Below are 12,212 nucleotides of genomic sequence, written 5' to 3'. Positions count from 1 at the left end.
AGTGGAAATCAAAACCAAGAAGAAATACGCCAGCCTCACGGCCGAGGGCGTAGCAGCGGCGCCATATTGCCACCGGCGGCAGCAGCAGATAATTCACCGAATCCAGTACAGCTACATCTGCGTACTCAAGAACAGTGAGTCAAATTATGGGCCACAGAGGAGAAATCCCAGTACTGTACTCCCTGGGACTTGACCCGGTGGGGTAGGGGCGGTGGCAGAGATATCACACCATAGGAGAACTTGCAACCTGGCACCCCCCACAGTCTAAAGCAGCCTCTATCGACTCTCTGGGTCGGAGACTCTGTGATACAACCCAGTAAAGGAGTAGTGGGGTCTGAGATACTACAGACTCGAGATCCAGAACACCTTAAGTGAAGTCATGGTGACCCAAGGGAAGAACACAGAGAAGGCACAAACTTCCAAAATCATGGGAAAGAGGAATAATACTGGAGCAATGAATGCCCACAACCCCACAACATTAGAACCCGATAAAACAGAAAATCAGAGATTTCTAGAAGATCAAATCAGGAAAATAACTGTAGAAATAATAGAGGTGCTTCGAAAAGAACTCAGAGAGAGCCAAAAAGAGATAAAGGATGCAATTAATGAAGTAAAGGCCTCAATTCAAAGCACAAACAACCAATTAGACCACATGGAGAACAGAATCTCGCTCTTAGAAGATGATCATTCCAAAAATGAACGCATAGTTTCTAATCTAGGAAAAAATATCCGACAGCGGGAATCTGATATTGAAGAAATATGGGCCCATTTTAAGAGAGCTAACCTAAGAATAATTGGAATAGAGGAGGGAAAAGAAAGTGAAACCAAAGGGATCAACAATCTCTTCAAGGAAGTAATAGCAGAAAATTTTCCAAACATAGAGCAAGAGGTCGATACACAGGTCCAGGAAACTTATAGAACTCCCTTGAGACAGGATCGGAGAAGAGGATCCCCACGCCACATAATTGTCAAAATGACCAATGTGGAAGCCAAGCAGAGAATCTTAAAGGCAACAAAAACAAAGGGCCAAGTGACATTCAGAGGCAAGCCAATTAGAATCACTCCAGACTTCCCAAACCAAGTCATGAGAGCCAGAAGGGCTTGGAGTAACATATTCCAAACTCTGAAAGAAAACAATTTCCAACCAAAAATTTCCTACCCAGCAAAACTTTCTATCAAATTAGATGGGGAAATAACAAACTTCCACGACAAACAGAAACTGAAGGAATTTATGTCTTCAAAACCAGCACTAGAGAAAATACTCAAAGAGATTAACTACAAAGAAGAAATAGGTAACACACACCAGAACCAGAAGAAACAAGAGTTTCCATCCAACAGACAACTAAGATTGGTTATCTGTGGAGATCCATTATTTATGTTAGTCTTTTACCTACCTCTAAATGGTATTGTTTGCCTTTATTGTTGTTAATTTTTAGGATTTCTAGTTGGAATATTAATATACCTTCAGATATAGCATTTGGAAATATTTTATCCCATTCTATTAGTAACTGTTAACTCTGTTTACATTGTCTTTGGATATACAATATTTTTTTTTATTTTTTAGGGAGTTTGTATACTCTTCTGTTGCCTGTGCCATTGAAATCATATCCAAGAAATAACTGCCAATTTCAATGTTGTGAGGTTTTATGACCCAGATTTTCTCCTAAAAGTTTATAGTCTTAAGATTTATATTTAGGTTTTTTATCTATTTTGAGTTAATATTTGTATATGGGATTAGGTAAGGGTCCAACTTTATTCTTTTCCATGTAATTATTATGTTTCAACAATATTTAGTTAAAAGATTATTATTTCCACCACCAAATGTTCGTGGAAACCTTGTCAAAAATAACTTGACAATATAGGGAAGAATTTAGCTCTAGGCTTTTATTTAACTCCAATGGTTTATATATCTGCCTTTAGAATAGTACTACACTGTTTCAATTATTGTAGCTTTATATGGTTTGAAATCAGAAAATATACATCTTTTAGCTTTGTTCTTTTCAAGATCGTTTCGGGTATCTAGAGTCCATTTTCCATATTAGGATAGATTTTTTTTCTGAAAAATAAATATATAAATATATGATAGTTTCACCTAAAAAAATAGAAAAAAAATTCTCTGGTAAGAAAGAAAGTAAAAAGAAATATTGAAATGTTATATTTAAGTCATCAAAAGCTTGGTATCAGACAAATGAAACTGTTATGTGAGATTATCATTTTTAATTTTGGATAAATTGCTATAATACTAGATGTCAACCACTAAGCCAAGCATGGGAGGGAGGGATGGGGAGAGAATGGGGTGGGGATCGGGTGGGGGCTGACTGGGCGATGTGTGCATGTATGTCTACAAAAGTTTGTATCCCACTAGGATGTATGAATACAGTGCACCAAAAAAAAAATAAAATAAAATAAAAAAATAATTTGTAATCCCACCCACAATGTTTTAGAGTTCCCACTTTTCCACATCCTCACCAGCATCTGTGGTTGTTTGTGTTTTGAATGATTGCCATTCTAGTTGGAGTTAGGTGGAATCTCAGGGTAGTTTTGATTTGCATCTCTCTGATTGCCAGTGATGTTGAGCATTTTTTTCATGCATTTATTGGCCATTTGAATTTCTTCTTTTGTGAAATGTCTATTTAGTTCATTTGCCCATTTTGTTATTGGATGCTTTGTTTTCTTAGTGTTGAGATTTTTTTTAAATCTTGAGGCCGTTTACATTCAGTGTGATTATAGAGAGATAATTTTTAATTCCCTACATGTTAAGATCTTATTTCTGTTTGAGATACTGTTTATCATTCTTTGCTTAGTTGTCTGCTGGATGGGAATTCTTGTTTCTTTGGTTCTGGCGTATATTACCCATTTCCTCTTTGCAGTTAATCTTGAGTATTTTCTCTAGCTCTGGTTTTGAAGACATAAATTCCTTCAGTTGTTGTTTGTCATGGAAGTTTCTTATTTCCCCATCTAATTTGATAGAAAGTTTTGCTGGGTAGGAAATTTTTGGCTGGAAGTTGTTTTCTTTCAGAGTTTGGAATATGTTATTCCAAGCCCTTCTGGCTCTCATGACTTGGTTTGGGAAGTCTGGAGTGATTCTAATTGGCTTGCCTCTGAATGTCACTTGTCCTTTTGTTTTGTTGCCTTGAAGATTCTCTCCTTGGCTTCCACATTAGTCATTTTGACAATTATGTGGTGTGGGGATCCTCTTCTCTGATCCTGTCTAAAGGGAGTTCTATAAGTTTCCTGGACCTGTGTATTGACCTCTTGCTCTATGCTTGGAAAATTTTCTGCTATTAAAGAGATTATTGATCCCTTTGGTTTCACCTTCTTTTCCCTCTATTTCAATTATTCTTAGGTTAGCTCTCTTAAAATGGGCCCATATTTCTTCAATGTCAGATTCCTGTCGGATTTTTTTTTCTAAATTAGAAACTATGCGTTCATTTTTGGAATGATCATCTTCAAGAAGTGAGATTCTGTTCTCCATGTGGTCTAATCTGTTGTTTATACTTTGAATTGAGGCCTTTATTTCAATGATTGCATCCTTTATCTCTTTTTGACCCTCTCTGAAATCTTTTAGAAAGTCCTCTATTATTTTTTAAAGTTATTTTCCTGATTTGATCTTCTAGAGATCTTTGGATTTCTGTGTTATCAGATTCTGATGTTGTGGGGTTGTGGGCATTCACTGCTCCATTGTTATTTCTCTTTCCCATGATTTTGGAAGTTTGTGCCTTCTCTGGGTTCTTCCCTGGGTCACTATGAGTTAACTTAAGATGCTCTGGATCTTGAGTCTGTGGTATCTCAGTCACCACTATTCCTTTACTGCGTTGTATCACAAAGTCTCAGACCCAGGGAATCAATTGAGGCTGCCCAAACCATGTGGGGTGTCAAGTTGGGCGTTCTCCAGTGGGGAGTTGTGACTATGTTGTGTTATCTCTGCCACCGCCACTCCCCCACTGGGTTGCACTGCTAAAATCTCTGACCCAGGGAGACTATCTGCGCAAGTCCCTGGGAGTACAGTACTGGGATTTCTCCACTAGGGGCCGCAATTTGACTCACGGTTGTTGAGTGCGCTGATGGAGCTGTAGTGAACTCGGTGGATTCACTGCTGCTGCCACTGGCAATATGGCATCACTGCCACGCCCTTGGCCGTGATGCGGCGTATTTCTTCTCTGGTTTTGAGCTCCGCTCTGAGTCTCTGCCAGGTGTGCTGTGCTCGGCCCTTGAGAGCTTTAGATGTTCCCTGCAGCGACAAAGCTGCTGACTGCTGCCCGGCTGTTTAGCACCTGCTCACTTCGGCTCGCTGTCCACCCCTGCTCTCTGGAGCCTGGTGGTTGGTTGAGTGCGTTGGTCTTCAGCTGTCCGGTGAACTCGCCGCTGCTGCTGGCAGTAAGGCGCTGCTGTCGCTTCCTCGGCCGTGAGGTTGGCGTAGTTCTTCTCTGGTTTTGAGCTCCGCTGAGTCCCTGCAGGGTGTGCTGATCCTGGTGCTTGGGAGCTTTAGACACTCCTTGCGCAAAAAAAAAACTGCTGACTGCTGCCTGGCTGTTCAGCAGCGGCTCACCTTGGCTTGCTCTCCACCCCTCCTCTCTGGCGCCTGGTGGCTGGTTGAGTGCGTTGGTCTAGAGCTGTCTGGTGAACTCGCCGCCGCCAGCAGTAAGGCACTGCTGCTGCGTCCTAGGTTGTGAGGCCAACATGCCTCCTCTCTGGATTTGAGCTCCCTTCTGAGTTTCCCTTCTCTCTGGAGCCTGGTGCTGCTAGGGAAAATGTAGGCCATGCTGCTCCGCACCATGGCTCCGGCCGCTCCAGCCGCTTCGCGCTGCGGCTCCCACTGCTCCGTACCATGGCTCTGGCCGCTCCTGCCGCTTCATGCTGCGGATCCGGCTGCTCCGCACCGCAGTGGCCACGGCACTTCAGGCTGGTTTCTTTCTGGTGTCTTGTTTTTCCAGCCCTCTTTTTCTCTGTCCCTTGTATTTACAGTTTTTATTTCTTTGCTGGTGGTGTTTTCTGGCTCTGAAAGGCGCTGGTTTTGTGGTAATAGAGTTCGATTGTTAGCGGGACTTGTAAGTGCTGCTTTCCTCCGTCGCCGTCTTCCCAGAAGTCTAAGTAGAATTTTTATTGGTGTATTTTAGTCATGCATTGTGATGAAGATCAAGGTGATACAGGCATACATGCACACAGTGCTCAGTGAACCCTCCCCAAATTCCCAACCCACTCCCTCTTCTTCCTCACCTTCCCATACATACATAACACCTTGATTGGCATTGATTAGTTAGTGTATGTACATCATGCCCATTGAAGTGTTTATAACTCCCATTTATCAAGCTCAGGAAGTTAATGTCTAGTCTTATTTTGGGAGTGTTTTAAATTCATGAATAGGTGTTGAAAAGTACCAGATGTTTTTATTTACCTATTAATATAACCATGAGATTTTCTTCTTCTTTAGCCTGTTGTTAGGTTATATTACATTGAGTGATTTGAAAATATTTAACTGGTGTTGCATCCCTGAAATAAAATCCACTTAGCCATGGTGTATGATTTTTGTTATCAAGCTCCATTTTATAATTTTTAATTAAATGTTTTTGCATTTATGTTCATGAAAGATAACTTGTCTATAGCTTGCTTTTTTATATTGTTTTGGTGTTGAGGTCAGAGAAATACAATCATCCTTCAGTAAACCCCATGATTACAAAAATCTACAAGTGTTGAAGGCTCTCATATAAGATGTATTTTTATATGATCTATACACATGTTCCCATATGTTTATTTTTTTAATTTTTATTGGTTCATTGTAGTCTTACATCTTAATGGAGTTCAAGATAGTAGAGGCATACATACACACATCACTCATTTAGACCTTCCCCAATTGCCACCCCATTCCCTCCCCCTGTCTTCTTTCATTTTCAGCATATTGATTGATTTTGATATGTTTATAAATATACATTAGGACATTTCTCTCTCCCCCTTCCATCCCCCTCAGTTATGTTGCCTGTGTTTTTAATGCTTGCCATTCTACTTGGAGTTAGGTGAAATCTCAGAGTAGTTTCGACTTGCATCGCTCTGACTGCTAATGATGTTGAATATTTTTTCATAAATGTATTTGCCATTTGAATTTCTTTTGTGAAGTGTCTTTTTAGTTTATTTCCCATTTTTAATTGGGTTATTTGTTTTCTTAGCAGTGAATTTCTCAAGTTCTCTGTATATTCTAGATATTAGTGTTCTGTCAGAGAAGTAGCAGGCAAAAATTTTCTCCCATTTTGTCAGCAAAAAATTCCTCCCATTATGTTGGTTCCCATTCCTTTGGCAAACTGCATTGAATTTGTAAATCACTTTGGGAAGAATGGCCCTTTTGATAATTTATTCTACCTATTCAAGAGCATGGGAGGTCTTTCCATCTTCTAAGATCTTATTCAGTTTCTTTTTTCAATGTTTTATAATTTAATATATAGAGTTTTTTTTACCTCCTTGGTTTGGTTTATTCTAAGTTTTTTAATTTTTTGTGGGATATTGTGAGTGGAAGTGTTTTCTTTTTCTTTTTTTCTTTTTTGGTGGTACTGGGGTTCCTGGAAGCCCTTCTACCTCCGGGCTACACTCCCAGACCTATTTTATATTTTTTATTTGGAAACAGAGTCTCTTAAGCCAGCGAGGCTGGCTCTGAACCAGCAAGATCCTCCTGTCTCCGCCTCTCAAGCGTGGGATTACAAGAGTGCACCACCATACCCGGCTCACTGGAAGTGTTTTCTGGATTTCTTTTTTTTAGTGGATTTATGGTTGGTATACAGGAAAACTCCTGATTTTTTAAGATTGGTTTTTGTATCCAGACACTGCTGAATTTGTTGTTCAGTTCTATAAGCCTTTTGGTTGAGTTTATTGGGGTCTTCTAAGTATAGTATCATGTCATCTGCAAATAGAAATGGTTTTTTCTTCTTTTTCTATTTGTATTCTTTTGATTTCCTTCTCTTTATTATTCTGGTAAGAGTTTCAAGTACTATATTGAAAAGAAGTGGTATGGTAATAATAGACATCCTTGTCTTCCTGTTTTTAGTGAAAACTCTCACAGTTTCTTCCTGTTTAATAAGATATTGGCTGTGGTCCTATTGTATATTGCCTTTATGATGTTGAGGTATGTTCCTTCTATTCCGATTCTCCATGGTGCTTAACTTGATCAATGAGCGTGTCAAGAAGAAGAAGCATGTCAAGAGGGTGGTCACCAGATTGTTGTAGTTGGCAAAAGATGCTCTCAATTAGGAAATTCTTTTTTCTTTTTCTATGGTGCTGTCAACTGAACGCAGGTCCTCACACATGTTAGGCAAGTGCTTTACCACTTTTCTGTATCCTCAATCCTTTTTACATTTTATTTTGAAACAGGATCTTGGTAATTTACCCAGGCAGGCTGGCCTCAATTTTTTTTTTGTGTGGTACTGGGGTTCCTGGAAGCCCTTCTACCTCCAGGCTACACTCCCAGACCTATTTTATACTTTTTTTTTTAAACAGGGTCTCCTAAGCCAGCACAGCTGGCTTCGAACTTGCGAAATCCTCCTGTCTCCACCTCCCAAGCGCGGGGATTACAAGCGTGCACCACCACGCCCGGTGCTGGCCTCAAAATTTTGATCCTCCGGCTTCAGCCTTCTGAGTAGCTTACAGGCATGTAAGGCATGTATCACTGTACCCAGCTGGAATTTTTTTTTGTTGTTGTTGTTGGTGGTGGTCGTAGTGTTTCCTGTCAATAAATACAGAAATTAGGGCATTTGTAACAACTGTTCTTTTTTTCTTTTTCTTACATATACTATATTCAGTAAACTTTAAAAAAAATATTGCCAGGGACTAAAATTCAATTCTGTATTAAGATCAGTTATAATCAGGAAGAAGAAAGGGAAATATGTCAGAAGAGAGATTAAACAGAAGATAATTTAACTTGAATGAGTCACTGTATATCTAGTACTTGACAATTTAAAATGTTTTGATTGTTTTCAAACAAAATGTGGTTCTCCGAACAGTAATGTGGTAAGGCAATTATCACTTATACCATTTTATTTATTTATTTACAATTTTATTTTTTGCAGTACTGAGGATTGAAACTAGGGGCATTATACCTCCAAGTTACATCCCCATCCCTATTCTATTTTTCTTACTTTGAAACAGGGTCTCATTAAGTTGTGGAGGACCTAAGTAGCTGAGGCTGGCTACAAACCTGCAATCCTCCTGTCTTAGTCTCCCAAGTACTGGATTACAAGCATGCACCACTACGCCCAGTTATAGTATTGTACAAATGAAATAGATGCTCAAAATGTGAGTTGATCTATCACCCAACTAAGAAAGTAACTGAACTTGAAATAAATCCCAGATGCATCCTCTCTTTGAAGAAGAAAGCAGAGAAAAAGGAATTGGTAGAGAAAATAGCAGCTTCTAAGATATTCACAGTATTATTTTACTTTTATTTTACACTCTCATTTTCTCTACTTTAAAATGTGGAATGGACATGGAAATCATTTTATTTATAATATTTATAATATTCTCACTTCAACTCCTTTGGAAAGATGGATGGGTCACAAAACTGTGGTATATACACACAAGAAATTTATATACACAATGGAATTTTTTCAGCATATAGAACAAAATTTCTATTTACAGGGAAATGGATGAAGAATATTATATTAAGAAAGATTAGCCTGTCTCAAAAAGTGCATAGCTGTATGTTTTCTTTCAAATGTGGAAGTTAGAGAGAAATTGGGAAATAGGGAAACCTCTGATACAGGAGCAAAGACTCCAACAAAGTGATGGAGGTGCTTAAGGAGAGGCATAAGGGGGGATGGAGATGTAAAGAAGGTAACAGTTGAAATAATGGTATATATGTTTTGTAAATTACCAATGCCAATTTCAAAGACATGTATGGGGAGGGAGGGGGTTTGGGATCCGAGGAGAAATATTCCAAGTATTGTACATATGTGTATTCCTATCACTCTATGCCTCATTATGATATATAATTGCAATACACCAATAAAGGCATAAAAATAAATCATATTCTCAGCTACAGAGGTAGCAAATAAAGTTGTATCACACTAAGAGGTCTTAGCCAACATGGTGGCACACACCTCTGTAATCTCAGTACTTGGAAGGCTGAGACAGAAGGATCACAGGTTTGAGGACAGCCTCAGCCACTTAGCAGGACCCCGTTTCCAAATAAATCTTAAATAGGGCTAGAGCGTAGCTCAGAGGTAGAATGCTCCTGGATCCAATCCTCAGTACCATAAAAAATTATGCACTTTTTACTATTAATCTAGACAATGGAACATTCTCTTTCTTCTTCTGACCCTCATTTTTTGCAGGTCTGGGGATGAAACCCAGGGGCATTTGACCTCCTACCTAAACCCCCTACCCTGTTTTTTTATTCTTTATTTTGAAACAGGGTCTCACTAAGTTACAGAGTGCCTCACTAAGTAGCTAAGGCTGTCCGCGAACTGTGATCCTCCGGTCTCAGCCTCCCAAATGCTGGAATTACAAGCGTGTGCCACCATGCCCAGCTCTGACCCTCATTTTTAAAAAAACTAACAAGGAATAATTAGACTAAACCAGCTCCTGGGCAGAATCATTGTCCTTGGCCTTGTTAGAAATATTAAAAGTAAGCCGGGCATGGTGTTGCATGCTTGCAATCCCAGCATTTGGGAGGTTGAGACAGGATAAATGTAGTACCTGTAGGAAATATACTCTTATCATCATTGTCTACAGAGCCCAGAGAAGCAGTCCCAATTTTCACAAGGAGAGATTTTCCCACGGTATCATTGTTTTATGTTTTAGAAATATGTTAAGGGCCGGGCGTGGTGGTGCATGCTTGTAATCCCAGCATTTGGGAGGCTGAGACCGGAGGATTGCAGTTCGTGGACAGTCTCAGCTACTTAGTGAGGCCCTCTGCAACTCAGTGAGACCCTGTTTCAAAATAAAGAATAAAAAATAGGACAGGGGATATAGCTTGGAGGTCAAATGCCTCTGGATTCCATCTCCAGACCCACAAAAAAGAGATATTAAAAGTAGACAGGTGTGGTGACATATAAGTGTAATCCCAGTACTTGCAAGGCTGAGACAAGAGGATCACAGATTTAAGGACAGCCTCAGCAACATAGCAAGACAGACCCTCAGCAACCTTGTGTGACTCTGTTTCAAAACAAAAAATAGAAAAAGGACTTGGGGATAGAATGGCCCTGGGTTTAATCCTTTGTACCACAAAAAACAAAAAGGGGGAGAGAGACAGACCGTCAGACAAAGTATTCTTGACTTTGGTTATCTAATCTATTTATATATAAAAGTCTTTCCAATATTTACACATGCAGTTTCCAAAAATCTGCTTAATCCCCAAAAGTTTCCACATACAAACACACTATATAACAGGATATTTCCAAGGTGTCTTGTTTCTTTCTTTCAAGAAATAGGCCAGCTGTGGTGATGCACATCTGTAATTCCTGTACTCGAGAGGCTGATACAGGAGAATTGCAGATTCACTGTCATCCTCAGCAATTTAGTGAGGCATTAAGCAATACAACAAAACTTGTTTCAAAGTAAAATGGGACTGGGGGTGTAGCTTAGAGGTAATATCCCCCTGGGTTCAATCCCCATTACCAGACACATACAGAGAGAGAGAGAGAGAGAGAGAGAAAGAGAGAGAGAGAGAGAGAGAGAGAGAGAGAGAGAGAGAGAGAGAGAGAGGGGGAGAGAGGTGATAGACAGATGATAGATTATAGATAGATGATAGATGAAAAAATAAAAAGATGAATGGTCTGTAAAAGACCAGTATGCTGCAATGAAACAGAAATTTCTTTAGATATTTTTGTTCTATCTACCCTTTACCAAAAGAACAAAATGACCTATGTTTTGTGACTCTGTAAATTCATTTAAATTTGTTTCAATAGGCATGAATTATTTATTGTGGCACTAAAAGGAAGAAAATATGTAGTTGCCTTTTTTAGCTAAAGTAATTCAGAATTTCAAAGAATAGTCCTATTTGTAAAAAAATTATGCATGATTTTCTCTCTGAAATTGAAGTACTTACTTTTTAAAAGAATTAATAAAACCCAAAGAAATAAAATAGAGAATAAATTTATGGTATATTTTTATAGTGTGTGTGGCAGGTTCGTGTCTCCAGATGCCAATTTTTTATATTGGGGATTTAACCCAAGGATATTCTACTTCTGAGCTACACACCCATCCCTATTTTATTTTTTGTTTTAAATAAAGGGTCTCATCACATTGTTTAGGCTGTCCTCAAATCTGTGATTCTCTTGTCTCAACCTCCCAATTACTGGGATTACAGGTATGTGTTTCTACTCCTGACTTATGGATACCAATTTTGAATTACTAAATTGGAAATTTTTTTATAAATGGTAAGAAATAAAGTATGAAGAAATAATTATATGTTCCAAACTTTTCATACAATATGGATAATATATTTAGAATATTAAAATAATTAAATTTATATTTTAAATAATTAATGTATATTTATATTTTAAATAATTAATGTATGGAATTCTTAACTTCAATATAGCATCTTTATGTGCTTTCATTATCATCCCCAAACTAATAGTTAAATGACACAAAGTTTGGCTCAAAATACTTGAACACCGAAAGCAAATACATATAGAGGGTGAGCAATAAAGTTAAACAAAAAATGAACCAATTAAGAGAATCCCAAATCTAATTTAGAGTTTGCCCCGCCTTGCCTAGAAATTAGAGGCTTAACTTTTGTTCTCATATGCTTTGTAAAGTCTCTTTACTTTGACCTTTCATCAAAAAGAATAACATCCTCTATGTTTAAATGAAAGAAACGATATTTCATAGACCAGTGACTGTGGAGCCACCCTCAGGTGAAAATGATTACAGTAGAGTTACCAGTATGTAATAGATCAGTAAAGTAGTTGAAGTGAATCAGAGTCAATATTTTAATATTGTATTTTCTGTAGCTCTGTGGACAGAGAGGGATATATAACTTGAGAATTTGTTGCACTTTCTAGACAAATACAATATAGATACTCCTTGACTTATGATGAAGTTAAGTGCTATAAATCCACTATAGGTGGAACATGCATCTAATATCTCTAACTTACTCATCATCCTAGCTTCACAACACTAGTACGCTGTAGAGTGTCAGTCATTTCCCCTGGTTATCCAGTGACTGACCAATGGGGAGCTGCAGCTCACTGCTGCTGCCCAGCATTGTGAGCATGGATGAATCACGCTGT

At 38.6% G+C, this 12,212-nt stretch overlaps 1 protein-coding gene across 4 annotated transcripts in view; it reads left to right on the top strand.

The window, feature by feature from the left end:
- The window catches only part of LOC308279160 (integrator complex subunit 6-like), a gene marked incomplete at both ends in the record, with an annotated part of 68,567 nt that overhangs the window by 42,567 nt on the left and 13,788 nt on the right, over positions 1-12,212 (top strand). The window lies entirely within an intron of this gene.

Source organism: Muscardinus avellanarius, assembly GCF_963383645.1.
Source record: "Muscardinus avellanarius genome assembly, chromosome: X".
Classification (NCBI taxonomy): Eukaryota; Metazoa; Chordata; class Mammalia; order Rodentia; family Gliridae; genus Muscardinus; species Muscardinus avellanarius.
Note: the sequence above shows the minus strand (reverse complement) of the source record. Positions and strands in the feature narration are given on the sequence as shown.